General features: G+C 41.6%; 1 protein-coding gene and 1 long non-coding RNA gene across 14 annotated transcripts in view; one reads left to right on the top strand and one right to left on the bottom strand.

Annotated features, from left to right (window-relative positions):
* LOC134758301 (uncharacterized) overlaps nt 1-26,457 on the bottom strand; it is a 222,307-nt gene that overhangs the window by 60,689 nt on the left and 135,161 nt on the right. The window contains exon 4 of the long non-coding RNA XR_010133338.1: nt 9,479-9,597. This is a non-coding gene — a long non-coding RNA (uncharacterized lncRNA). The remainder of the gene's footprint in view (nt 1-9,478; nt 9,598-26,457) is intronic.
* The window catches only part of LDB2 (LIM domain binding 2), a 393,312-nt gene that overhangs the window by 339,556 nt on the left and 27,299 nt on the right, over nt 1-26,457 (top strand). The gene's annotated exons all lie outside the window — the stretch shown is intronic.

The raw sequence follows: 26,457 nt of genomic DNA, 5'->3' as shown, positions 1-26,457 counted from the left end.
GTGCAGGAAGGTTGAGGTAAAAATTCTTAAAAGACACATTTAGAAAATTCAGGTTGAGGCATTCGCAAGGCAGTACCATCTGCCATGCTAAGGAATTTCCCATAGTAACGCAGTTCTTTAAATAGATGTGACACCTCTTATAAACTTGTATTTTTGGTTTAGAACAACGTTTCTCTTAACTCTACTGAATATCAGAATCACTTGGGGAGCTTTTAAAACTCCTGGTCCTCAGACCACATCCCAGACCAATTGCATCAGAATCTCTGTGAGAATCCAGACATCAGTATTTTTTTTTCTAGTTGCCTTGCCCATATTAACTTCAAAAAAAAAAAAACACTCCATATTTTCAGAGCAGTTTTAGGTTCACAGCAAAATTGTGCAGGTACAGAGATTTCTCATATAGCACTGGCTGCATCACATGCATGGCCTCTCTCCCTATCAGCATCCCCCACCAATGTGGCACATTTGTCACATCAATGAACCAACATTGACATGTCATAATCACCCAAAGTCCATAGTTTCCATTAGGGCTCACTCTTGGTGTTGTACATTCTAGAGGTTTGGACAAATTTATAATGACATGAATCCATCACTGTGGTATCATAGAGAGCAATTTCACTGCCCTAAAAATCTTGTGTGCTCTGCCTGTTCATCCCTCTCTCCCCATTGAACCTCTGGCCACCACTGATCTTTTTATTGTCTCCATAGTTTTGCCTTTTCTAGAATGTTATATGGTTGTAATCATGCAGTTGCCTTTTCAGGCTTTTTCTCACTTAGCAATATGCATTTACAGTTCCTCCGTGTCTTTCCATTGCTTGATCACTCATTTCTTTTCAGTGCTGAATGGTGTTCTATTTTTGAATGCATCAGTGCATTTTAAAGCTTCCCAGGTGATTCCAACATGTAGCCAAGCTTGAGAGCTAATGGTTTAAAAAACACTCCGGCTTCATGGGAAAGTTTAGGGACCAGGAAGGAGATCAGGAGTCTTCCTGACCTCCACAGTAGATTAAAAATCTTAAAATGGTGGCACCCAGTGGCAATGGGAAACAAAAGATGAGTTTCAAAAACCATTTCGGCTGGCCGGGCGCAGTGGCTCACACCTGTAATCCCAGCACTTTGGGGGGCCGAGGTGGGTGGATCACCTGAGGCTGGGAGTTCAAGACCAGCCTGACCAACATGTAGAAACCCCATCTCTACTAAGAATACAAAATTAGCCAGGCATGGTGGTGCATGCCTGTAATCCCAGCTACTCGTGAGGCTGAGGCAGGAGAATTGCTTGAACCTGGGAGGTGGAGGTTGTGGTGAGCCGAGATTGCGCCATTGCACTCCAGCCTGAGCCAGAAGAGCGAAACTCCATCTCAAAAAAAAAAAAAAAAAAAAAATTCAGGCCATTGAATACGTCCAATGGGATGTCAGGGGGAAGAGAGAGAGATCTAGAGGATGGATTCTTAGTTTCTAGTGGTGGTGTCATATCCAGACAGAGTGGTGGCTAAGAGTTTGAGGGTGTGGGCATGAATTCCTACTTGGCCAGTCACTAGCTATGTGGGTGACCTTAGGCAAATCACTTAATCCCACAGGCCTCAGTGTGCTCAGGTATAAAATGGGGATACTAGTGGTACTTATCTTGTTACGAGGAATATTTAAGCTACTTCACACAAAGGGCTTAGAACAAAACTCTTTATAAAAGGTTTGTTCTTCACTGTTAAGAACTGCTGAGGCAGGGACAAGGCAGGATATTTCCTAAGAAAGAACTTAAGCCTAAGGTAACTGATAGGAAAAGAAGCTTTCTTACCTGGTCAGGTTCAAGAGTACCAATTCCATTAGTACCTACGGGTTAAGGATTCTTGGTTGAGAATCCTTTGTTTGTTGTTGAAAACAAACAAACAAACAACAAACAACAACAACAACAAAACCTCTCCATGCCTCAGTTTTCTCACCTGTAAAATGGAGACAATAAAAATATCCTATTTTCAGGCCAGGTGCAGTGGCCCATGCCTGTAATCCCAGTGCTTTGGAAGGCCGAGGTGGGAGGATTGCTTGAGGCCAGGAGTTCAAGACAAGCCTGGGCAACATAGCAAGATCCTATCTCTACAAAAAATTCAAAAAAAAATTAACTGGGCATGGTGGCATGTACGTGTAGTTCCAGCTACTAAGGAGGCTGAAGTGAGAAGATCACTTGGGCCTAGGAGTTCAAGGCTGCAATGAGCTATGATTGCTACTGCACTCCAGCCTAGGCGACAGAGCAAGGTACCCTGTCTCAAAAAATAATAATAATAAAATCCTGTTTTCAGGTTACTGAGGATACTAAAACTGCCAAAGAAAATCCTTCTTTGCCTACCTAGCATGGAGAAGGGCTATTTCTTCCTTTGACATGGCTCCTCAGAATGCATGGAGATTTGGAGCTGTGTTGTCTACACTGGATGTGTGAGAGTGATTGGTAATCTGGAGGCTGACTACACTTCAGGTCTGCCCTGTGGTGGAGTCACTGACTTCCACCTTCTGGCTGCAACCTACCCAAGTGCATCCTGAGTCCTAGGCTGTGTTTACTTAGATAGGTCCCTTCTCTGACTGATGAACATCACCTGCCAGTAGAGACACTGTCCTTGTGATTGTTCATTTTTTTCACTTTAGCTTGTTTGTTTTCAGTCATCCAAGTCAGAAAGTGTCAAAAAGAAACCTTTGAAGAAATCTTTATGGATCTGTGGTAGAAAGGTATTTGTTGAGAGCAGCCTACAACTTTGCTTTCCTTGAGAAAGGAGCTATTGCTTGGATTTGATATTAAAGCAGTCAGCTTCCAGGAACTTTGTGCTTCAGAAATCATCATCTTAAAAACAGAAAATTATGATATTTAGGCAAGAGGGGATGGGATAAAAAAGAGAAGAGTAATAAGCGTCATTTTAGAACTATCTCTGAGGGAGTCTGTGTTCAGTCCTATGGTAGCCTTTGTTTTACAGTTATGCCACGTTACAAACAAGAAAAAAGGTGGAATCCTAGGTAGTTGCAATGGTTGAATGCTTAGAAAGAGAAAAACTTGGATATTTTTAGTTTTTTAAGAGCAAACTTTTATTAACAAAATTATAATTCAGAGCATTAGTTTAAAAATGGGAACATTCTCAGTAAGATAAAATTCAAAAAAATTGGAATAATAAAAAGTGGATTTTTTTAATGCTTTGTACACACTCCTGGGTCACCGCCATCTGAAATATATTCATTAATTCATTGATATGTTCAACTAATATTTGTGTGTAAGCATTTATGATGTATCAGGCACAAACAACAGTAAAATGTTCTTCTTCCTTGCCTTCGGGGAACTAAAACAGGTACACAAAATATAATACAAACCAACAAGGATAAAGGCCAAATCAAATGGAAGATTTATTTTTCCACAATCTACCCCCAGGACCTGGAAGACAGACTACAAATAGTAGAGGCTCAGCAAATATTTGTTGGATAGTTGGAAGAATGAATGAATTATACACCTAAGACTTACAAAGTAGGAAGGAAAAAAAATTATGTAAAAAGAATGAAGAGAGGATATTTGCATACCGCATACTTTGTAATATCTTTAAGAAACTCAAATGTACTGTGTTCCCTCAAAATATTTCCATTGCAAAAACATGAAAAAATAAATAGTTGGTTGGGTGCGGCGGCTCACACCTGTAATCCCAGCACTTTGGGAGGCCAAGGCAGGCGTATCACCTGAGGTTAGGAGTTTGAGACCAGTCTGGCCAACATGGTGAAACTCCTCTCTACTAAAAATACAAAAATTATTTGGGCGTGGTGGCAGGCACCTATAATCCCAGCTACTTGGGAGGCCGAGGCAGGAGAACTGTTTGAACCCAGAAGGCGGAGGTTGCAGTGAGCCGAGATCGCGCCATTGAACTAAAGCCTGGGCAACAGAGTGAGAGTCCGTCTCAAAAATAAATAAATAAAAAATAAAAATAAAAATAAAAATAAATAGATAGTTGAAGTAAGGGAACAAATATTTACAGAGGACTTTTTCATGGAGTTGGTCCATTTGGTTACATACTAAAGAAATTTATGAAATCTGTCTCAAACACACAGGTGCCTTGAAAATAGAGTTAGCTTACATGCAGTTTCCACAGTTAAGATACCGTTTTCCTTAACTTTTAAAAAATTGTATGAAATGTTTTAAGATGAAGAGAATGAACAATAATGTATCCATAATACAACTTTAAAAAAATCTTAGCATTTTGGAATACTTGAGTCTTTTTATTTGTGAAATAACCACATTACAACCTCAATCGACCCTCCTAAATTCCATTTTACTCTTCTCATTCCCCAGAGTAACCACCATTCAGAATCTTATAATTACCATTACTTGCATTATTTGATGCATAATTATGCATGTATACATTCAGAAATAATATATGAATTTCTATTTATTTTCTGATTTTTAACTTAATGTAAATGGTGTACAAAAAAGTTCAAGTCTTTTCCAACTTTCGTCTTTCCTTCAGCAGTATGATTTTAAGGTTTATTTACATAAATCCCTGTTGCTTTTATTCATTTAAGTACAGCAAGGAGTTGTATTATAGGAATATGCAAACATTTATGTATTTGTTTTCCCATTGGTGGACATACAGGTAGTTTCCAATTTTATTGCTATTATAAACTGTCCTACTATAAACACCCTTGTATAAGTCTCCTTGTTTATGTGTGCCAAATTTCTCAAAGGCACAGATCCAGGAGTAGAATTATTTGCCAAGATGCCATGTGCATCTGAAGCTTTGTTTTCCAAAAGGCTTGTGCCAATTTGCACTCCCACCAAAAGCACATGTGGGTCCTCATCATGCCCATTCTTGTCAACACTTGGTATTGGAATTTTCACCAATCTTAATATCAGATGGTTTCTCATTATTGGTTTCCTTCTTTACTCTTTTTCTTGTAGTTTACTGATATAACTTACCAATGTAATAAGGGACAATGTCTTGGAAATACAAAATTATGACTTTCACACAGGAAATATACTCTCCATTTGCTTCTGAGAGCTCATTCTTTCATTTATCTAACAAATGTCATCATTTTAGGTACTGGGGATACAGAGATGAATAAGACCTACTCTTGGCTACCCAGGAACCCAGGGTCTTGAGAAGGCAGACATGCAAAACAAATAAGATGGGCTGGAAAACACAATGATTTATTGGGTATAGAGAAGGAAACTGCAGAGATGGGGAGATTAATTCTAGTAGGACCTAAGAAGGCTTCCTACAGAAAGTGATATACCAACAGAATTCAGAATGAAGAGGGTTGAATAAATACAATCCTTCAAAGTAGATATTAGTATCCCATCTTACAGATAAGGAGAATGAGGCCTAACGTGTTTATTTAACTTACTTAGGTAAGATCTTTGATTCCAAAGCCAGTATACACCCCAGGACATCACATTTTTTAAGAATTCCTGAAGACTCAATTGGTACCAAAGTCCCGTGAATACAGATTGGGCAAGCTCAGAAGGACACATCTAACACTGGTGATCACCCACGTGTCTAGGTGACTTGCACACCACTTGAATTTTTGGTTGCCTTCAGACCTCCTACTAGAGCCATTAATATTTTTATTAATTTTTGTATTCTTTATTTTTTGCTGCCCTTTAGCAAAATATTTTGTAACTCTTACAGAGAAGAACTGGTATGTTCATGGGAGTCTATTATATTCGTACTTCTGATCTGAGCTTAATGGCACCAATTTCATGAGGAAGTAGCTTTTCTAATCCTTTCCAGGGGCAGACAGTATACACTGAGAGTACTTGGGTTTTTAATCTGGGTAACATTGCAGGTCTTTCAACAGAGGTGCGCCTTGGTCTGTCCTAGTTTGAGCAGGAAGGCCCCACTGCTGTGTTGAGAATAGACAGAAGCTGGATAAGGGGAGAAATAGGAAGGCCAGTCAGGAGACTATTGCAAAAATCCAGACGGAAGATGATGAGGGCTTAGACCAGAGTAATTGCAGTGGAGATGGTTCTCCTGGATATATTTTAAAGATTGAATCAATAGTATTTGCTGATAGACTGAATGTGGGGCTTGAAAGGAGAGATTGAGTCTCTTCCTATTTTCCTACTCAGTCCTCAGAAAATTGCTAACCAGAGCAGTGAAGTTGGTCTTGTTAAGAGTAGACCCCTAATGCAGTTATAACTTCCCATGTTAACTGTCTCCTACATGGAAGACACTTGGTTTTCTCTGTCAACCTGTCATCAACACTAAACCACTGAGTGCTCCTAAAAGCTGTGTGCTGGGCATTCAGATGAAACCAGGAAAAACTTTGAAACAGCACTAAGGTTGCAAGAGTCTCTTAGAAATTGTGTACTTGTTAGCTCTATGATATCTAGAAAAAGCTCTGAACAGGAGAATGGCCTACACCAGATTCCTTCAATAATTCTAGGTCATAACTGACCTACAGGTTTCAGAACCCATAAAGCCTTTCTTTGTACTCCAATACCTCCTAATCATAGAAGACGCCATGCTTCTATATTTTCATTTGCTTCCAGGCATAGGTCTTGGGGTCTTGTTCTATGCTCTTAATCTTCTAGAAATCCTATTCCTTGTCCTTTACCTCCCTAAGATCACATCTCTGCCACTAGCACACTTTGCTGTTTTCCTTGTGAAATGCGTTCTGCATATAATCAGTCAGCAGACTGTAGGGTGTTGTGCTTTGTTGGAATATAAATAGTGAGTGACTATTACATTTCCCAAAAGGCTTTCAGCTAATTGTTAAAATGGAGAACTTTAGGACTATAATTTGGTAGCCAGATTCTTTTTCCGGCTCACCCTGTCATTCATCACCCAGAGGGATGCAGAAACTGGTAAACAAATGGTTATTTATTTCACAAAGATTCCCTGCACCCCCACTTTATGCAGGCTGCATTCCAAGTCTTCAAGGTACATATAGGAATAAAACATAATTTCTGCTTTGGAAGAGCTGACAATCTAATAGAAGAGGCAGATAATAAACAGATCATTACCCTTCAGCCTGCAGGGCAGTGGAGAGTGTCTGGAAGAGGCTGCATCAAAGCTGAGTCCAACTTGAGGAGAAAGGTGGGAGGAGGAGAAAGAATGAGTGGAAAGAGGAAGAGCACTGCAGATGAAGGAAAGATTTGGGATCAGAAGCCTTGGGCGAATCTTATTATGGGACTACCTGGAGGAAAGCAGGCTCATCAGAGTCAAAGGGTGAACTATGGAACATGGGCTCCTAAGGTACTGCACAGATGGGCACAGAGATACTTTTCAGAGCCACCTGCTCCATGCCTGTGTCTTTATCCCCAGATGAGGACAAGGACTCGCTAACCTTGAGTTGGGGGTCAAGAACCAGGAAAGTTCAGGCCAGGCGCAGTGGCTCACACCTGTAATCCCAGCACTTTGGGAGGCCGAGGCAGGAAAATCCCTTGAACCTGGGAGGCGGAGGTTGCAGTGAGCCAAGATGACGCCACTGCACTCCAGCCTGAGTGACAGAGCAAGACTCTGTCTGGAAAAAAAAACAAAAAACAAAAAGAACAAGGAGAGTTCCAAATGAATGTTTGTAAATTTTTTAATTTATTTAAAAATAAAGAAAACATACTTTCTATGTGCCAAGCAGTATTCTCAGCCCTTTGTGAGTATTATTATTGGCCTGTATTACAGTTGAGAAAACTGAGGTAACAAGACAGAAAACTTGCCCAAGTTCAAATAATAAGTTAAGCCTAAATGAAGATTCAAGTCCAAACATCTAGGCTTCAGAGTCCGGGTGCTGGGCCCCTCCCTCCCACTGCTGCCTCTATAATTAGGGTCTAGGTTGGTTGTGTAAGTAGTTCTTGAGTAGTGGTATTAATCCCCAGTCTGCAGCATTGGCAGCTGAATCAACAAGGAGCAGGCAGGAGCCCTAGGTTGGATGTGTGTCTTGAGAAGGAGCTGTCTGTAAGACATCCCAGTCAAGATACCAAGCATCTGAAACTCAGGAGCAAGATATTGGCCGAAGCTCTAAAACTGGGAGTCTTTGGGCTTAAAGGTAGGAGTGGAGGTCTCATTTGGGTGAATATATCCATTTCCTACAGCCGCTGTAACAAATTACCACACCTCATGGTTTAAATCAACAGAAACGTATCCTTTCAAAGTTTTGGAGGCCAAAAGTCCCAAGTCAAGGTGCCACAATGGCTGCGCTCCCTCTGAAGGTCTAAGAAATCCTCTTAACTTGCTGTTTTCCAGTCATTCCAGAATGACTGAGGGCACTCCTGAACTTGTGCGAGCCTAACTCCAATTTCTGCCTCGGGTCTCTTCACACGGCTGTCTCTCCTCTGTGTCTCTCTTTGTCCTCGCCCCTTCTTATAAGAGCATCTGTCATTGGATTGAAGGTCCATCCTAAATCCAGTATTATATCATCTAGAGATCCCTACCTTAATTATATCTGCAAAGGCCCTATTTTCAAATAGTGTGCACTCACAGTTTCCAGAGTTAGCACTTGGGTGTATCTTTTGGGAGGACATTATTCAACCCACCACAATGGACAAGTTTACCCTGAGAAGGTCTTGAGTGAAGAGGCAAGTCGACCTAGAGCAGAAGAGTGGGGCAAGACCAACACTGGGGGAGAGACAGCTAAAGAACCCTGGGAGGAGGCCAATAAGCAGCTATCAGAAGCTGAAGGAGGTCACCAGGAGAAGAGAGAGCTAGAAACCCAAGAAGGAGTTTTATATATGAAAAGGATGACATGGACAGCAAGGTTAAATACCACTGAGAAGTGTGGAACATACACAGTGGTGGGCAAAGAGGGGGCTTTTAGTGACTTTGGCAAGAACCATTTTTTCAGCTTGGCAGTGTGGATGGGAAGGGGGTGGCAAGGAGCCGAAGACCCTGGTGGCCAGTGCTGTCATACCGTGTGCAAGCCGTAAGTGGCAGTATGCACAATAGCAGCCTCGAAAAACCCGAATGAAGACCCTACTGTCATACTTTTATGTTTCCAGATTCTCTGATGCTTACATAAAAGTGCACTTCACATTAATTTCTTACATACAATATGTTGAAGTGGCAGGTAAGTGAGTGACTATATCTATCTATATATGGTAATTATTTTAGATGACAACATTTTGACTTTCCATTTCCTTTAAATTAGTTTTACGTGGTAGGGGGCCAATTCACATTTTAGAATTCGTCCAGAAGTTGTTTTAATTGTGCCTTCAAACGTAGATACCTGTGCTTCTTAAATGCAAAATGGCTATCTTTTGATAGGATTAAATGGCCTTTCTTTTTTCTTTTTATTTCACTAGTATGTTTGCACTAATATCAATGGTGAAATAGCAGTGCATCAAACTGATCCCAAGGAGAGTATGGTGCTTAAAAAATGCTAGCCTGAAATAAGAATGTAACTTTTCTTACAGTTACCAGAGTTCATTTCAATTAAATCTTAAATGAGGAAAAATGAGACAAATGGGTTCATGAGCATTACCTCTCAGACCTTTTAATTTTTATAAATTCACTGGCAGAGTTAGACTTACCCTGTTGCAATTATTTCATTTGGCTCTTGGAAATTTCACCTCGAATTGCATACGGCGGGTGCCAGAGGCAATCATCTGCTTCGGGGCCTAACTCCTGTGGTCATGTTATCCATCTACATCTATAATCGGAGAAGGGGCATGTTAGAAAGGTGAAAAGTACCATTTGTCACAGCATTCTTGTGTAAAGATGGCTGGGGCTTTGGGAATAAGCCGGTAGGGGCAGTTTTTCTTCTCATTAGCTATTTTATTTGTAACTGCAAGGGCTGTCAGAAGCACGGACTTAATAATCTTCAAGTTTTCCTGCATTAATATAAAAAAGGTTGCATGAATTTTTGGCAAATCATTGTCCCCATGAGGGTATCAAAAATACTTTGCTGGTGAATACAGAATAACCCTTCTTTGGGGAGCTCTCAGCTGAGTTAAATATATAATTGAAGCGGATTTATCCAGAATGAGACATTTATGCTGATGGTGTACATGTTTTGAAGATTCTGAACCTTCACTCCGAGTGTCTTTTCAATTCTCCACTGGTAAAAGTTGGGAGGAAAGTACCAGCAGCGCTGTTAATGTAATAACAGAGTGCAAGGGATGCATTTTGCGGTTAGATTATGATTATCTCTTTATCTGCTATGTCTTTGCATGCATCGTGGGGTATCAGGAGGAAACCCAAGGCCCTTCATTCTGTGAAGAGCACCAGAAATATCTATCCTGCAGGATCTCAGACTAACGGGAAACTGAAAGACAGAAGGAAGGGAGGGAGGGGGGAAAAAACAGAAGGAAGGGAGGGAAGAAAAGAGGGAGGGAGGGAAGTAAGGAGGAAGGAAGCAGGGGGGGAGAGAGGGAGAAAAGGAGCGGGAGGGAGGGAGGAAGGAGAGTAGGCAGATCCAAACTTCCTTTTCTTTGCTACAGCTGGTGTTTCTCCATGAAATCCTTCTTCCCTTCGTGTATGGGCATCATGCTCTCTTGGTTCTCCTCCCTATCCTCACTAGCTATTCTCTCTCCATCTCTTGCCCCAGGATTCGGCGCACACATTTCTTCTTATCTCTCTTCATACCTGTTTCCTAGAATATCTCATTGAGTCCTATGCATTTTAATACAATCTCTAAGCTGACAACTCCTTCATTTATTAATATATTCCCAGCCTCCACTTCTCCTGTAAAGTCAAGCCTGATACAAACAACTGCCTCTTCAATGTTTTCACTTGGAAGTCTAACAGACATGTCAAATTCATCTTGGTCAGAACTAAACTGGTTCCTCCAAGGTTTCCCAAACTGGCCTTTCCTGCACACCCCCAGGCCAATGTCGCTGGTGTTTTCTCTCACTCCCTCTTATCTCCCAGCCCCATCTACCCTGTTGGGAAATCCTGCTGGTTTATCTTCACACCATGCTCTGGATCCAAAACCTCTCCCCTTCCCCCAGGAACATGGCTCCTCCAGCTGTTTCCACTCAGTTGTTCTCCACCACTGGGTGGAGCAGGCAGATTGAGCCTTTTATGCTTAAATGGAATAATGTTCTAGCACCTCTGCCAACAACTCCAGGGTTTTGTCATCTCAGAGTGAAATCCAAACTCCTCCCCTAAACCCATGAAGCCCACTTGGCCTGGTCACCGTCAGCCACCCCCATGTCTTCCCCATCACTCCCCCAAGCCAGCTGCTCTTTCTCAGACACACCAAGCATGCTCCCTGCCGCTGGCTTTGGACTTGCAGTCCCCACATCCTCGGCTGCTTTTCCCCTGGTTGTTCACAGGGTTCATAGGGTTCTCTCCTCTCCCATCTTTTCTCCAATTGTTCCTCAAAGACCTTCTACCAAAAATAGCCAGACTGTGCCTACACACATGCATGACACTGCTTATGATCCTCTGTTTTTCCTTCATAAAGTGTAACATTTCCAAACGCATTCTACATGTGTTTGTTTATTGTTTGTCTCCACATAAAAGCAGTAATTTAATTTTTGTGTGTTGCCATGTCTCCAAAGTCTAGTACAGTACCTGCAATAGACTGGGTATGGAGTAATTATTAGGAAAGAAAAAAAGAGAGAGGGAGAAAAAAAACAATTATTTGATTTTTTCTTGTAAATTTGTTTAAGTTCTTTGTAGATTCTGGATATTAGCCCTTTGTCAGGTGGGTAGATTGTAAAAATTTTCTCCCATTCTGTAGGTTGCCTGTTCACTCTGATGGTAGTTTCTTTTGCTGTGCAGAAGCTCTTTAGTTTAATTAGATCCCATTTGTCAATTTTGGCTTTTGTTGCCATTGCTTTTGGTGTTTTACTCATGAAGTCCTTGCCCATGCCTGTGTCCTGAATGGTATTGCCTAGGTTTTCTTCTAGGGTTTTTATGGTTTTAGGTCTAACATTTAAGTCTTTAATCCATCTTGAATTAATTTTTCTACAAGGATATGAACAGACACTTCTCAAAAGAAGACATTTATGCAGCCAAAAAACACATGAAAAAATGCTCACCATCACTGGCCATCAGAGAAATGCAAATCAAAACCACAATGAGATACCATCTCACACCAGTTAGAATGGCGATTGTTAAAAAGTCAGGAAACAACAGGTGCTGGAGAGGATGTGGAGAAATAGGAACACTTTTACACTGTTGGTGGGACTGTAAACTAGTTCAACCATTGTGGAAGACAGTGTGGCAATTCCTCAAGGATCTAGAACTAGAAATACCATTTGACCCAACCATCCCGTTACTGGGTATATACCCAAAGGATTATAAATCATGCTGCTATAAAGACACATGCACAAGTATGTTTACTGCAGCACTATTCACAATAGCAAAGACTTGGAACCAACCCAAATGTCCATCAATGATAGACTGGATTAAGGAAATGTGGCACATATACACTATGGAATACTATGCAGCCATAAAAAGGATGAATTCATGTCCTTTGTAGGGACATGGATGAAGCTGGAAACCATCATTCTGAGCAAACTATCACAAGGGCAGAAAACCAAATACCACATGTTCTCACTCACAGGTGGGAAGTGAAAATGAGAACACTTGGACACAGGGTGGGGAACATCACATACTGGGGCCTGTCGTGGGGTGGGGAGAGGGGGGAGGGATAGCATTAGGAGATATACCTAACATAAATCATGAGTTAATAGGTGCAGCACACCAACATGGCACATGTATACGTATGTAACAAACCTGCACATTGTACGCTAGAACTTAAAGTATAACAACAAAACAAAACAAAAAACAAAAACAAAAAGGAGGCACAAGTAAAAAAACCATTTGTAAATTGGTAAAAAAAAAATTATTGAGCATTATTTAGAGTTTAGGAAATAAGGGTAGGTCAATGAATAGACTATTGTTTTTGGACTTCAACATTGTACTGCAATGTCCACAAGGGCCCCTCTGATGGCCTCCTTTTGCACTTGGAATGTCTTTGAATGGATTATAAGGCTCACCATCATCTAGCCTCTGCTTCTCTTCCCTTAGTGCTCTCTGCTACAGCCACTTGGCCTTTGTCACATAAACCAAGCCCATCCCTCCCTCCAGCCTATGGGAAGGTTCTTCCCACACATCATCGCATGATTGGGTCCTGATTGCATGTCCTCTTGAAAAGACCTCCATCAAACCTGCTATTCTCATTTCTGGCCATTTTCTATCACATAACCCTGTTTTATTATCTTCATGGCATTTACTGCCATCCAAGATGTCTTGTTTATTTCTTTACTTTTCTCTCATCTCTGTCCCAGCTTTTGAATATGAGGCTTTGCGGGCTGGGGCCTTCATCAGTCTTGCTCACTGCCTTTTCCCAAGTGCCTGGAACCTGGTAGGTGTTCAGTCATTATTTTCTTAGTGGATGAGTAAATGAGGCTGCCTTCTAGGGTACTGACCTTCTTATGCCCTCCTGCTCGCCACCCCCCCTCCCCCACCACCTGATGTAATTGTGAAGGAGGATTGTTATAGATTTGCTGTTATGTGCACGTCAGTGAGGAGCCGGGCATCTGGGAAACAGGAGACTGCCAGAAGTTCTTGCCAGAAATTTCTCTAGGAAGTAAAAAAAGAAGGAGGCATAAAATAGTTGGGGAAAAAAACATGTACAGCAAACCTAACTAGGTGCATTTTCATTCCTCTAGAAAAAAAACCTTTTCAATAGAGACTCCCCACACATTCCCCAGAGCAGCAATTCTCAACTCCTATGCATCACCCCATCAGTTGTGAGTGCTGTCATGCATGGTAGCCAAATTACCAAACTTTGTCATTTATGTTTTATGTGATAGATGAGGTGAGATTTAAGGTCATCCTTGTGGCATCCTTCTCTTGCATTGGTTCTGTTATGTGTTCTTGTGGGTCTGAGGGGTGAAGTGATAAGTGGTATGTTATGAGTTGCAAATGTTGCACAGATTTTCTTGATGCTGCTCAGCCCTTAACTGGGATGCCCCAGGCAGGGAGACACAGACTTGACTGTCATCCACAGATTCAGGAACCCCAATCATGGTTTATTAGGCCATTCTTGCATCGCTATGAAGAAATACCTGACACTGGGTAATTTACGAAGAAAAGAGGTCCAATCAGCTCATGGTTCTGCAGGCTGTAGAGAAAACATAGTGTTGGCATCTGCTTGGCTTCTGAGGAGGCCTCAGGGAGCTCTTACTCATGGCAAAAGGTGAAGCTAGAACAGGAACATCACATGGAGAATGCAGGAGCAAGGAGGCAGGGAGGGTGCCACACTTTACACTTTACAACAACCAGATCTCATAAAAACTCACTATGGACAGCACCAGGTGGATGGCACTAAACCATTCGTAAGAAACCCACCCCCATGATTCAGTCACCTCCCACCACACCCCACCTCCAATACTGGGGATTATAATTAAACATGAGATTTGGTGGGGACATATATCCAAACCATTTCACATGGTGATCACCTGGATTTCACCTGCTCCATGCCCCCATATAACTCTGAAAACACTCAGGTTCTATTATACAATAAGCACAATTTTAAAGTTTAACAGGTAATCATTATGTAATCAATCCTTATACTACTAATTTGGTAGACATCACTATTTTTCATTCTATAGCTTATCCAGCATTTCACAGAAAGTGAAGAACTCTTGTTGAACACAGATAAGATGCTTCTCTGTAAATTTTGCATTTTCTTAATTTGGGATAAAGATAAAAAAGTTGTCAAAGACTGAAAGCCCAAGTCAGAGAATCATCTGACATGAAATGATATCATTTCTAAAATTAATAAACCTGACTTGGGGTCCTCAAAGTATCCCAAGCAAAATGGTCATTTTTTATAGATTTTTTAAAAATAAAATCCAGTTATGCATATTTCTTTTGTGCCAGACTCTGCCTGTAAATAATTTTTCAAAATGATTGTCACAGCTCTGCCCTAGAGGAACTTGCAATCAAGTAGGAGAGGAAGAGATGTTCAATAAATGATTCTCAAAGGACATAGCCAGCAACTCTAAGTGGTCCAATGAGGCTTACAAATGAATTGGAAAGGGACAGTTGTTGGGAAATAAAATACAAAGATAGGTAGAAAAAATGCCAACCTTTTGAGAACTATAGTAGTTAGGATGCTGGAGTAAAGATAAGACCCCACATTTCCATTGGCTTAATTTAATAAACACATTTTTGCTTTGTAAAGTCAGGCTTAGGTTGGCCACCCTCTTTCATCTTGAAACTACACCGTATGGCAAAATGATGTCCAAGGTTGCAGTATCAGCGTAAAGCAGTTAGGCTTCACTCTAACCTGGCACTTCATGTCCACTCCCAAGCCCATTGATATGGTTTGGATTTGTGTCCCCACCCAAATCTCATGTTGATTTGGAGGAGGGGCCTGGTGGAAGGTGATTGGATCATGGAGGCATATTTCCCCCTTGCTGTTCTCCTGGCAGTGAGTGAGTTCTCATGAGATCTGATTGTTTAAAAGTGTATGGCACCATCTCCCCCACCACTCCTGCTCTGCCATCATAAGATATGCTTGCTTCCCCTTCGCCTTCCGCCATGATTATAAGTTTCCTGAGGCCTCCTAGTCATGCTTCCTATTAAGCCTGAAGAACTGTTAATCAATTAAACCTCTTTTCTTCATAAATTACCCAGTCTCAGGTAGTCCTTTATAGCAATGTGAGAATGGACTAATACACCCCTTGTCCAGAATTAGTCACATGACCCCAACTTTATTGCAAGGATGGCTGGGAAATGTAGGGGAACACATGGATATTTGGTGAACACCACTTCTGCCACAGTAGTGGTGGACTTTTAGTGAATTTGATTAATTTTGTCTTACTAGATAAGAGAAATAGCAGTGGAGTTTTGGACTCTAGATGAAAAGACCATTGTTTGACCTCTTTTGCGGGAGTAATTGAATAAATTTGGCACAAATTTATGTAATCACTTGGAAGCTAAACTATTTTTGTGTGCCTTGCCTGCTTCATGGGATCAAGCAATTTGCCCTGGTGTATGCGGATGTGTTTCATAAGCTGCTAGGTGTGGTGAAAATCTATTCTAGTATCATTATCACCACTATCATCACCATGGTCACCTAAGTGAAAGGGGCAGAAACTGCCCTTGTCTGTGTATGTGACCAGAGGGAAGTAAAGTCCCTGCTTATCCTTCTAGTTCCATGTGTCTCCTTTTTCCTTGAAGTAACATGAACTCCAAACTTGCTGAATTTTTGATGATTTCCCAAACACGCCTGATCTTTCCTATACCTTTTTACATCCTTCTCCCTCTGCTTATAATGCCTTTTCTCCTCTCTTTACCCAGATAACACCCACCTGTCTCCCAAAGCTTAATCCCAGAAAGTACCTATGTGTCTCCCAAAGTCTAACCCAAGATTACTCAATCTGTAAAGGTTTTCCTTGATCCCCAACTGTAGGACAGCTTGGGTACCTCCCTACATACATATCTCTTGTGTGAAACTTTGCCTACATATCACTTAACCATTCACACATCTGTCTCCCTGATTAGCTTACAAGCATCTTAAGATTGGGGACTGAGTCTTACTTTTGGTTCAGTAGTACAGGATCAGGACTTGACTTGAGGATGCATTAATTCCAATCCCAAATCAAACACTTACTGGTTGTATGGCTTCAGATGACTTATTTCATCTGTTTTTGCCACAGTTTCCTCATCTGTAACATGAGGAAAGCAAAAGGTACTTACTTGGGGTTGTCATGATGATTAAATTAAAAATACATGCAGACTACTTAATAATAGTGCCAAACACATAGTAGAGGCTCAACAAATATTTGGTGAATGAAGGAATAAATGAATGAGTGAGTGATCAATTGACGCAGTCTTATGATGGTATTACTTAACAAATAAGCTAACTAACTAAGACTTTGGGGGAAGATTATCTGCTCAAGTTCACACAGCTAGTTTATACTGACTGACTCTAAAACTTGTCCTCTAGCTGCTGTAGGTGGCCTCTAGCAGGTGCTCAGCAAGCAAGTGAAATAAACATCAGAACGGATGAACCAAGACAAGCATGGTGGGAAGGGGAAAAGCTGTAGAAACCTCTTAAGAACACTTCCTAGCTTCTGCTGAATCTTGGTCATTGTGTTTTGTTTTGTTTTGTTTTTGTTTTTGTTTTTTTTTGCTTGTTGGACTTTTCTGATTCCTTTCCAGCAGATATAAAAAGAAAACAGCCTGGGCAGCAGGATTGGAAGCCTCTGGGCACAGAGCAGGGATTTTTCATTTCACAGGTCACACACCACACTCAGCAGCACAGCGCACAAAGTCAGTCTTGATTCTTAATGCCAGGAGAAAGCAAAACAGGGCTTGTTGTTCTGCTCTGGGCCTTTGGTCCAGGCTCACTGGAGACTGATTACACTTTTGTCTTTTGCTGCTTTAAGAGGGGAGGCAAGAAGTCCCAGGACACGAGCCAAACAGTCCATGGGTTGGGTGTGACTCAAACACTGGGCACTCTGAGAGCCACTTCGACAAGCCAGCCTCTTCAGGCACCTGAATGCCAGATCAGCCATGTCCAAGTACCTTGGCTTAAGCTCTGATGCCAAAAGGGATAAAGCAGTACAATATAAATCTAAAACACCCTTGACAGTTTGGCTCACTTTCTTTCCCTGGGAGGCAACTCCTATAAGTAATAAAGCAGACCTTCTTGCCAGTGCCCTGTCTTATACCTATACCTTAGATACCTTTCTAAGTGGAACCGGAGCTTCAGAAACCAGTGGCAGTTAAGGACAGACAGCAGAGGAACCAGATCTAGTGCTGCTCCAGTATTGACCAGCTGGGGAGCAGGGGTATTGCACATAAGTTCTACACCTCAGTTTCAATGCCTCTAAAAGGAAGTAGAGGATCCCTCATTGACCCTCCTCTCAGGATTGTCAGCAGGACATTAGGAGCACTAAATTGCCCTCCATGAAGTTCTTTGTAAGCTGTTGTAATTTGTGCCCACAGATAACTGTAGAAGATAGGCAAGCATTGACTTCAGACATCGTGCTGTACCTAGTTCCCAATGCCCCACTGGGTTCTCTTTCCAAAACAAAGGTCTCCTCTGTAAAGAAGAGAAGAATGGAGAGAACTCATGAGACTGTTAAGGATTTTACAAGTGCTTTTGTTTTAAATATGTTTCACACATACTTTGTTTTTTCCTGAATTATTCTTTCCAATAGAGCAGTAGATCTGTACTTGGGTTTTCACCCAGAAGGAAGAAGCTAAGGAAATCTTCACATTTCCTTCTAGAAGAAGGGAGAATAAAGGAAATCATTGGTTTCTTAGTAAAAACTACATTGTGTTTTCCTTTTCCCTGTCAAACTCTCCCATAGTTTGCTTGCTTTGTCACAAAGAATAAAAGGGTTTTAGAAGTCTTGGTGTTTCTAAGAGCCTTAGTTCTTGAAACAGTTTCTCCACATGAGTAAGGAAAACTCTAAAAAGAAAGGAAGTCCCTCTTTCACAAAAGAAACCTAGACACTCAGCCACACACACAGGCTTATACCAATCATAAAAATGTAAACTGTAAAAACCTCAAAAAGGCAATACCGAAATATGAGTTTAGGAATATGAGTAACATTATGATTGACGAAGCACCAGCACTGGAGTGGGCCCAGCACTTCATTTACGTCATCCTGTTTCATTTTTAGAGCAGCCCTAAAATGGGCTTTATTTTTGAACACAGAGACTGAGTAACTGGCCTAAGGCCACACAGTCAAAAATAGAGAAATGGGATTAACACCCACTTGTTTGACTCCTAACCTGTGCTCATCCTTCTAGGCCTTCCTCCCAGCCCTGCACAATCTTTGGGAAGGTGTTCAGCAGCCCTGACACTCCCTGCTTGAGCCATTCTCCATCCCCTGACCCATCTGAGTCATGTGATTCCCAACGGTGGCAGAACTGGGATTCCCCCTACCCTGAGATGACTTCCTGTTGAGTGAGAAAAAAATGTGCTCATTCCATAGTACGATTTGAATTAACACAGTGCCTGTTCATCACATGCTGGCTCCTTTTCTCACCCAGCTGCCAGGTCCTTTGTGTGTTTCCCCTGAAGGAAAATCATCAACTTCCAATGGAGGCACCAACTTCTCTGGACAGTAGCAGAGGTCTTCTGGACATCTGACCAGCAGCACAGCATGCTGGAGCACTCAGCGAGGTGTAGGAAGGCGACTTGGCTGGGGTGGACCACAATCAATTTGGAAAGCCACAGCCCTCAGACATTTACCATAAAGCAGGAGTGATTTGAGAACCTCTTTCCTAGCTACTCATCTTCCCAAGGCAGCTCTATCACCACGGTCACACCCAGCCAGGGAGATAAAAGGCTGATGCTTGCTATCTGCTCCTACACAAATGAGCTACATGGGCATCCTTCATATGGGCTGTTCTTCTGGTCCAGTACAGAAAACAAAGTTAGTGACTGGGGAGAGGGCTGACCATCCTGTAGGGGCAAATGCATTCCCCTTACCGTTTGTGGCCTAGTGCTCTGTCCAACTTTCTTACAAAGTAAGCATAGTTGGGATTGGGTTTTTGTGCTATGCAGCTTCATCTGCTTTGGCAAATAACACCTTGAGGCTTATTTGCAAGGATCTTTCCCAAGTCACAAAGGATAGCAGCACAGTGCAGTGGTTAGAAATGCACATTTTTTATTATTCCTTTTACACAAGTTCAATTCCCAGTTCTGTTGCTTCTTACTTGGGACCATAGAAAAAGCATCTGAGCTTTCTACACGTCGGTATCTTTGTTTACATATGGTGATAATAATAAAACCTGCTTCATAGAGGAGATGCTCTGTGGAAATGCCCAGCATAGGGCTTAGCATAATGAAAGCATTCAGTAAGTGCTACTACTATTGTTTACTATTATTGTCCAGCATTTACTAGAATCAATAACTAAACCATCTGGTCCCAGTTCTGATATGTTTTTCTCCCAGGAAGCCTTTGCCAACACAGCCCTCCCACCCTAGTTTGGATTGAGTATTCTTCCTTGGTGTGTTCCGCAGCCCGTGTTCTTCCCCCATAATAGTGAAAATCACCCAGGCTTGAAGGAAGGGACTATGTCTGCTTTGTTTATTGTATCTGACATAGAACCTGGCACACAGAATGTGGACACTCAAAACATATTTGTTGGATGAATAAATGAATGACTATAAGGAAAGCTTGAGGTCCTCGCCATATTGAAGAACCCAAGAAACAATCAGGCACCAAAGGCTCTATTACAGGAAACTGAGGGTACAGTGGCAGCACAGTGATGAGAACGGGTGGCAGGACCATTATGCATGTCTTTCTACCCCTAAATCGCATCTGTGCCTCTTATATTGTATCATGTTAGATGTGGGTCTCTCCTGCCTGTGAGAGTGGTTAGCTCCCCTTCCATGGTCATCCAAATGGTTTTCTTTCGAGAACTAGCAATTACTTCTGTCCTTCTCTCACACAATCACAGCAGCTGACCCAAAGCCCCTTGCTCCAGATGCATGGAAAAGCCTGCTAGGCTGGAGAACTTCTTACTTTCTTTCAACCTGTCAAAAATGACAGCTGTGTATCACTTTGGGGAGAGTTGAGACTGGCACAAAACTCATCCCCTGATGTGTCATAATTACATTTCTGGCTTCATTACACTTCTTAGTATGTAGTTTGGGTCGGGACACTAGGATGGGGTGGCCATGCTGATGTGATGTCCTGAGCTGAGAGACCTCAGGGTACATGAGGACTTTGGGAAGGTCTTTATGATGGAAAAAGTGTAGCGTCCAGATAGATGGATAGCAAGGGAGACCCTACAGAAGTTCATCTGAATCTGTCCTAATACTTCTGGGTCGGATATCCTCTTCTTTCTTGGCATCTCAACTGAGTTTTGCTCTTCTAATTCATCTTAGAAAGTGAAAATAACAATTTCATGTCACTTTTTGTCTACCACATGGGCAAAGCTATTTTTTTAAATGATAATACATAGTGTTTGTAAAGATATGGAAAAAGCAGAAGCCCTTTTAAGCTACTTGAGAAATATAAATTAGCACAGCTATGTGTTCCAATACATTTTTGCATTACTCAGAACTAGCATAAGCCTTTAGCAAAATCATCAGTGATAAAACACGCACTTCCCTTACCCCAGTGCTGGAGACGAGAATTCCTGCAAGGCCAGCTCGGGGTATTTAGGAGGGGAATGGAAATTATGAGGCAAGTCCCATTGGGGTAAAAGTTCGTTTCTAAAACCCCTACTAAGGCATCTTGTTCATCAACATAAAAGTATCATGATACTCCACGGGTTTAGGATGGAGGCTGAGATAAAATGAGAACATCGAGGACATTAATCACATTTTGCTACATACAAAATTTGGAAGCACAGCCAAATTCACTCAAGCTTGGACTTTAAAATGGGTTTCCTCCCTGCAGGCACTGTGCACAGAATATTTGTTGTTATTTTGTGATCATCAGAGGAACGTGAGTTGTGCATGGTGCATCATTCTGCTGGACTCCCCTGCCCCCCAAGTTTATGATCATTTACCTTGAGAGCTAAAATCAGATTGTGGCATTCCATACAAAGGCTATGCTGCTGTAATTAATAATGCAGAGTCCTCACATGCTGTATGGTATGAATTGTATTGCTAATTATATTATTATGAATGTGGTTTAGAGTATTATTAATGCAGGAAATATCAATACTTAAAAGCCTCACTGGCATGAAGATTTTTACTTCGGTAGGCATGAACTGGCCTGGAAGCATTAAATACTCTCTTGCTTAGAGGCATTAATCTGTATTCCCTTTGAATACATTTAATTAAAAATTTCACCTTTCCAGGAATTGTTGTTTTTATGCAACCCCAAATTGGAATTTTACTGGAGGGCAGGTCTTTTACATAAGCACCCATTTGTTCAGCCAGGGTGATGTCCCTCAGACAAGGTGTCTGTCTGGTAACGTTAGGGACATGGTGAAGGAGCTGCCCTTCTCTGTCACAGTCTTGCTTTCTTGAGAGAAGTCTCAGCTTTATAGACAAAAATAAAACCATGTTCAGAGTCAAATGCAGGGACACACCATCTAGGATACAATTTCATTGTGTCATTTGTCATTGCTTTTTTAGGACCCACCTAAGTTCATCTTAATCCACTTTGGAACTCAGCAACCAGGGCTCTGAAGTTTGCGATTTCTTGTATGTGTAGATACTTGCAGATGTGATTTTGCTTTGTATCCTCAGATCCATGAGGTAGCTATTATTATTTCCATTTTTGTAGACATGAATGGTTTTTTAACTTTAGAAGTGGGATCCTTAACCTCAGACTAGAGGTTAATCACATGTTGATAGCACCAAGGCTTGAGGAGAGTCACACAGCTGGTAGGACCTGGCTGGGATTTGAACCTGGGTCTGTCTCTAAAGCCAAGTCCCTTCCTAGTTTCCTTCAGGCTCAGGCCAGTGACTCTTCCATCTAGGGTAACAAGCCAACCCACTGAATGGGACTGAGAGGTTTCCTGGGATCTGGAACTTCTAGTTTTAAAATCTGGGACAGTCCCAAGCAAACTGAAGCAAGTTGGTCACCCTAATTCCATCCCCTAACTCCTCATTTTACTCCATCTTTTCAGCTGATTGAGATGTTGAGTTTATTATAGACAGGATATTGGAGTCTGTTGACTGGCTTCCTTTCTAGAAAGTGGTTCCTATGCTAGGAATGTCAGACTGGCACACAGAGAACATTTGCCACAGGGAGGGATAGAAATTCCTTGAAGCAAATATGACCGAAGAAGTCCCACAACAAGGCGCATGGATCAGTTACCACAAGATGCTAATACCACAGTAGATGATTTCCTGCAGCATTGGGTTTGGGGAATCATAATGGTTATTATTCGGAGCAAGGTGTCATGGAGACAAATAAACAGACATGGTCTATTAGGGTAATGGGGGGGAAAAGCAACATTTATCAAGTATTTACCTCTCCAAATAATTTGCAGCTGATTTAAGAAGCTCTTCGTGAACACACCTAAGAGTACCAGACTCTAAGACTTTACTAATAAAGTTGAAAATATGCTAGTGTTAATATAGCTGGCACGAAAGAATAGGAAATAAATGCCTGAAGTTTGTCAGCTTATTAATCATTCCTTTGTAAGCGGTGCTTTTACTTTTGTTGTTGCAACATCTAACCACAGTTCATTGGCTAAAGGCCAAGCTAGCTTTTGCATTGGCATATTACCATGCGCAATGGCTCTGTACTTCTTGTCTATTTATTAATGCTGCAGACTTCCTACAATTCAGTCTAAAAATAGCATCAGTTCTGTGAAAAAACTGCATTTGTGCTTTAGCCATGGTAAGGAAATATGGAAGGGTATATGTGTGTGTGTTTGTGTGGACCCGAAGAGAACACTGTGGTGCCTAAAATCCATAACTGTTACACTCCTGAAAACCTTACTTTTTTGGCATACCTAAAATTAAAAGAAAAAAATTCAAAGGGAGTAAGTGGAAAGAGAAGGGTGAAGAGAGAGGCTGATTCCTCCCCCACAAATCCTAGCTATGCATAATCTGTTTATTTTTAGTACACAAAATGATCATGCTAAGCTAGAATGAAACCTCAGAAAAAGCCTTTTATTAGAGGGTTTTATCCTTAAATGAAACTGTGTTCCCTCATCTCAGGTCCTCTCCTACCTTCCTCCATCTGTTTGAACTGCAAAGCATCCATGGAAAAACTATGGGTGGGCATATTTCCTTACACGATGTCTGGAAAAAATATATTACTTTGGGTGCTTTTGGACAGAACATTCCTAGACAAAATTTATTCTAACTGTAAGGTTTTCCTAAACCATATCCCTGGTTTGAAGGTGTCTATCTATTTAGCTATGCCAGCACTCAAGCATGAATGACACAGTGATAATTTCTCTAAATCCATGATTTATTTTGGACCCACAAGAACTTGAACAAGACAAATAAGGTTTGAGAAGACATGTGAACCTGAGGGAGTTGCCAGGGACACAGGTGAAGAGTAATAGAGGATGTGTTTCATCATCAAAAGGAAGAACAGCAATAGTGTTAAGGTCCCATGGCTGCACAAATAGAGAAAGTGAATGGTTTGCCTATCAGGCGTATCAGGTGTTGGGATTTGATGCAGAACTCCTGAATAATATGTTGTTTGCCTTTTGGAGGAATTAAGAGGAAGGAAATGTCATTCTTCACCTTCACACATGATTGTGAAGAGAGATGGTAGAATGAGAAATTGTTGTTTCCTGTTTCTGAAAGATACTGCTGGGAGCAAGGGTGACAGGGAAGTACCAGAGGAACTGGGACAGCCCAAAGTGGCCTGAGAAAAGAGGACTTGGTAACATGCTTTTTAATCAGCCTTGGTGTCAGAACTGTGTACCAGACAGAGGGATAACAGTTTTGTAATAGTAGAGCGCAGTGGGAAGAACTTGGGCTGCAGAATCGTCCATTTGTTCAACAGGTGTTTATGGAGCACCTGCTTTTGCTGAGCACCTTCCTGGGTATGGGTCAAAAGAAGTTACACTGAAACCTGGTTCCACTACTTTCTAGCTATGGGTCTGGGGCAAAGCACTTAACCCCTCTAGAAAACACCAATGATGGTCTCTGAAAGTAAGGACTCTAAGTCCTAATCTTGTTGGGAGGACAAAATGAGATCATTTATGAATGGTGAGTCACTTAAATCTCTGTAAGCCTTAGGTTGCTTATCTCTAAAATGAGGATAAAATTACCCAAGTCGTAGAGCTATGATGCTGTCTAGATGGAGTAACAGAGCAACTAGTTGTGTGCCAGCCCCCTAAAGTAGTAGATGGCATTTTAGGAGGCTGTGTGTTGGCTCAGGTGAATCTATTTCAGAAAGAACAAACTTCAGGAGAGTCTCTGTGAGGATAGATGGGAAATTGTCATTTTGGGAAGGTTCTGTACCTCAAAGAAAGCCTGTATCGTGCAAAAGATTCCAGAAGAAGGGAGGTATATGTTAACCCTTATTTTATGTTTTCAGAAGAAAGGAATATGTATTTTGAATCAGAAATAAACTAGGTCCTTTTTCAGATAGTAGGTTCTGCCTCAGATCATGAGGGACAGAGTGACAGACTTTGCTTTCAGTGTGCCCTTGGGCAGCTTACTTTCTGCTGCTGGGAAAACTGATATTTGCCCATACATAACAGCATTGGAAAACAGAAAGTCCTGAATGTCATAGGAGAGTTATGGGTTTCAAGAATTTTCCAAGAGCTAGCAAGGAAGTTTGAGACTAGACCCAACTGAAAGCAAATGTCCTATTTGAAAAGGGGAAAGTGTTACCATGTGTCATGGCATGGTGAAAAGGACAAGACCTTGAACAAGGAGAGCAGCCACAATTTCAAGGCTGACACCAAGGCAGCAGTGCGAGGTCAGGCAGACCCTCTTAAACCCAATGAACTTCAGCTGTAAAATGTAAAAATGTCCAGGAGTATGCTAACTTTCAAAATTCTATACTATTAGGAGTCTTATGATATCTGCTTGCTGGTTTATAAATAATTTGGGAAACTGAGACTCCATCAAATGTAGTAGCCCGGAGTGAACTTGTGATTGTGTTTTCTTGCCTTTCTTACCGGAAGGCACCTGGGTTATTTCTGTCAATTAGACCAGCCATTTCCAATGAATATGCTCACCCCAAGCTTCTCACTGCTCCAGAGGGCATAAAGAACACATTCTTTCTCACATCTAGAGACTCAATGCCAGAATGGGCAGGATCAGACAGATGTCAACCATGTAACTTTACACATACACACACAGAAACCAAAGAAAGTGGAGGCTGAAGCCGCAATATATTGCATCAATTTATGGGCTAGAACAGAAACAGATTTTCAAACACCATATACAGATCTTCCATAAAGGACCCAGGGGACAAGGATGCTCTCAAAGCATGGAAGAATGAAAGGGAAACAATGAGATAGGACACGAGGAAGAAGACAAGGAAGAGAAGCTCCCTATGTGATTAAATGCAGATAGGTGGAGGAAAAATAAAAACAAGCTTCAATCTCTGATCCCTCTCAAAGTTTTGAATACTCTCTGTGGGAAAACACACAATGAAATTAGAAGTGATGCACATTGAAATGACACTGGAGAAGTGGTGGCAGAAGGCAGGGTCCTCAGCTCTGACCCATTTCTGCTGAGGATGAAGGGACATGGGCCCTGCTGCACCTGCAACCTGGCCTGTCAGTGGTTTGCCTCATTCATTCATTCAACATTAATCTGTTTCTCTGCTTGCCTACTAGGATCCCAGGCTCATTAGGGAGGCAGACACATATTCAGCTCATTATACCATAGGATGATAGAGATACATTCCCAAGCATGGGCATAAAAATTAAGATGGGGGTAATTGATTCGGTCTGGGGCCCAAGTTCAAGGAGGACAAATCTAATGAGTCCCAAAAAGGTGCATCCTTGGGCCCGTTACTCATTCCCTCTGGTTTCCCTTTCCTCATCTGTATAGTTAATGGTGCCGGGGGTAAGGCACTGAGCCCAGTGCCTGGTACCCTGTAAACACCAAGTACTGGTAATGATTAGAGGTAGTGATTTATTAAGCTTCTAGAAGAGTTTTATAGTCATCATTTTTTCTCTTCTGGCA

Source organism: Gorilla gorilla, chromosome 3 (genome assembly GCF_029281585.2).
Source record: "Gorilla gorilla gorilla isolate KB3781 chromosome 3, NHGRI_mGorGor1-v2.1_pri, whole genome shotgun sequence".
Taxonomy (NCBI): Eukaryota; Metazoa; Chordata; class Mammalia; order Primates; family Hominidae; genus Gorilla; species Gorilla gorilla.
Note: the sequence above shows the minus strand (reverse complement) of the source record. Positions and strands in the feature narration are given on the sequence as shown.